This window comes from Coturnix japonica, unplaced genomic scaffold (assembly GCF_001577835.2).
Source record: "Coturnix japonica isolate 7356 unplaced genomic scaffold, Coturnix japonica 2.1 chrUnrandom497, whole genome shotgun sequence".
Classification (NCBI taxonomy): Eukaryota; Metazoa; Chordata; class Aves; order Galliformes; family Phasianidae; genus Coturnix; species Coturnix japonica.
Genome location: NW_015439889.1, coordinates 12,913 through 16,580, shown reverse-complemented (window position 1 = coordinate 16,580; position 3,668 = coordinate 12,913).

The window sequence follows — 3,668 nt, the reverse complement described above, 5'->3', positions numbered from 1 at the left end:
TCAGGACCCCCATTTATACCCAGCCCCATCCCCTATCCCCCATATATCCCCCATATCCCCCCATATCCCCCATTATATCCCCCCTATATCCCGCCCGAGGCCCCGCATCTCCCCATCACCTGCCCCCCCTGGCTGTGGGCACGGCCTGCACCTCGCCCCCCCACCCCGCCCCCCCCTGCCCTGCCATGCAGCAGCTCCCTTCGAAGCTCAGCGCCGCCCACATCATTGCCCCCCCATATTCCCCCATATCCCCCCCCAGGACCCCCATATCTCCCCCATATCTCCCCATATTCACCCATAGCGACCCTCATATCCCCCATCATATCACCCCATCATCACCCCACATCCCCCCACATTCTCCCCATAATCACCCCCATATCAACCCCATGTCCCCAGCCCCCCCAATAGCCCCCCCTATACACCCCACATAATCCCCCCATATCTCCCCATATCCACCGCCTATCCCCCCATATTCCCCCTATCCCCACAATATCTCCCCATTTATCACGCCCATAGGACCCCAATATCCCCATACCCTCCCCCAGGACCCCCAATCCCCCCATATCTCCCCATATCCCCCACATTCTTCCCCATCTCCCATTATCACCCCCATAATCACCCCATTGTCCTCCCATGCCCCCCCATATCCCCCCCTTATCACCCCCCATATCCCCCATATCTCCCCATATCCACCCCATATTCCCCCCATATCACCCCTATATCCCCACATATCTCCCCATATCACCCCCATAGGACCCCATATCACCCCCATATCACCCCTATATCCCCCCATATACCACCCAGGACCCCCATATCCCCCATATCCTCTCCCATATCCCCCGCCCAGGACCCCCCACTAGTCCCCATAGCACCCCCATTCCCCCCCCATATCCCCCGCTTTACCCCCCCATTTACCTGTCCCGCCTGGAGTGGGCATGGCCTTGCACCTTCGCCCCCCACCCCGCCCCCTGCCTTGCAAGCAGCACTCCTCGAAAGCTCCAGCGGCCGCCCACACTACCCCCCCATATTCCCCCATACCCACCCCAAGACCCCCATATCTCCCCATAGGAACCCCCATATCACCCCCATATCCCCTTGTATCTCCCCATATTCCCCCATTTATCCCCCATATCTCCCCATATACCCCATATTCATCCCCCAAGACCCCCATATCCCCCCATAGGGACCCTTCATATCCCCAATCCACCCCATATCACCCCTATATCCCCCCCATAATCCACCCCATATCCCCCCATATCACCCCCATATCCCCCATAGGCCCCCCATATCTCCGCCCCGTACCCCGTCTATATGCCCCCATATCCCCCATATCACCCCCATATCCCCCATATTCCCCCATAGTCCCCCCATAACTCCCTCCAGGACCCCCATAACCCCCCAAACAAAAGGACCCCATAACTCCCCATATCCCCCCATATTCACCCTCAGGACCCCATATACCCCATAGTCCCCCATGTCTCCCCATTATCCCCCCCCCAGGACCCCCATAACCCCCCCATAGGACCCCAATACCCCCACTCAGGACCCCCATATCACCCCCATATCCCCCATATCACCCCATATCCCCCCATACCTCCCCCATCACCTCCATATTCCCCCCAGGACCCCCATATCCCCCGTATCCCCCTATATCCCACCCATAGTACCTCTCCCAGTTTCCCCCATATTCCCCCCCCAAGACCCCATATCGTCCCCATTATCCCCCCATAGGACCATGTCATATCCCCCCATATCACCCCTATTATTTTATTTCCCCCATATCACCCCATATCACCCCCAGTAGGTCCCCTATATCCCCCATATCCCTCCCCAGGACCCCCATATCCCCCCATATCCCCCCCCAGGACCCCCATAACCCCCCCAGGAACCCCGTATCAGCCCCATATCCCCCCCCAGGACCCCCATATCCCCCATAGACCCCAATTACCCCCCACTCAGGACCCCCCAATATCACCCATATCCCCCATATCACCCCATTATTCCCCCCATATCTTCCCCATATCTCCCCCATGTCTTCCCCATATCCCCCCATATCTCCCCATTATCCCCCCCCAGGACCCCCATATCCCCCATAGACCCCAAATACCCCCACTCAGGACCCCCATATCACCCCGCATCATCCCCAATCATCACCCCCATATCACCCCCATATCCCCCATATCTCCCCAGTATCCCCGACCATGAGTCTCCCGCATATCCGCCCATATTCTTCCCATCATCCCCCCTCCAGGACCCCCATATCTCCCCCATAGAGACCCAATTACCCCCAGCTCGAGGACCCCCATTATCACCCCATATACCCCATATATCCCCCACATATACCACCCAGGACCCCATTATCCCCCCATATCTTCCCATATCCCCCCAATAGGCCCTCAATCAGTACCCTATATCCCCCATATTACCCCCAGGACCACCCATATCCCCCCATATCTCCCACATATCCCCCATATCAACCCCCATATCACCCCGCATATCCCCCCCTACCCCACATACCTGCCCCCCTGGGTGCGGGCACGGCCTGCAGCCTGCACCTCGCCCCCCACCCCGCCCCCTGCCTGCAGCAGCACTCCTCGAAGCTCAGCGCTGCCCCACCGAGCGGCGCCCCACACATCCCCGCCTCGTCCCGCCGCTGCCAGCACACGTCGGGGGGGGGCTCTGCATTAAAACGGGGGGGGGGATATGGGGGGTCGTATTGCTTGCACACGAGCGTGCACGCCTTGCACGACTGTACGGGGGTGGCTCGGGGTGGGGCTGTGTAAGTGGGTTGCATGGGTGTCGATTGCACGAGGTTTGCACAGGGGGATGCAATGGGGTTGCATGGATTGCAATGGGGTTGCATGGATTGCACGGGGGTTGTGCAGGGGGTTGCACGAGGATTGAACGGGGGTTGTGCAGGGGTTGTTGCAGGGATTGCACGAGGATTGCAGGGTGGTTGCATGCAGGGATTTCACAAGGGTTGCATGGGGGTTGTGCAAGGGGTTGCATGAAGATTGCATGGGGGTTACCAAGGTGTTGTGCAGGGATTGCACAAGGGTTGCAGGAGGATTGAACGGGGAGTGTTGAAGGGATTGCACGAGGGTTGCACGGGGGTTGCTGCAGGGGTTGCACAAGGGTTGAACGGGGGTTGTTGTAGGGATTGCACAAGCGTTGCATGGGGGTTGTGCAAGGTGTTGAATGAGGCTTGCATGGGGGTTATTGCAGGGATTGCACAAGGGTTGCACGGGGGAGTGCACAAGTGTTGCACGGGAGTTGTGCAGGGGATTGCACGGGGGTTGCACCTGAGTTGTGCAGGGATTGCATAAGGGTTGCACGAGGGTTGTTGCAGGGGTTGCATGAGAATTGCATGGGGATTACAAAGGGGGCGTGCAGGGGTTGCACAAGGATTGCACAGGGGGTTGCAGGGATTGCACAGGGGTTGCACAAGGATTGTATGGGGGTTGCACAAGGGTTGCACAGGAGTTGTGCAGGGATTGCACAAGGGTTGCATGGGGGTTTGTTGCAGGGATTGCAAGGGGGTTGCAGGGGGTTGCACGAAGGTTACACAAGGATGCATGAGGGTCACAAGAGGTGTTGCAACGAGGATTGAACCCTTGCAATCCAATTGCAAGGGTTGCATGAGGATTGCACGGGAGTTGTGCAGGGAT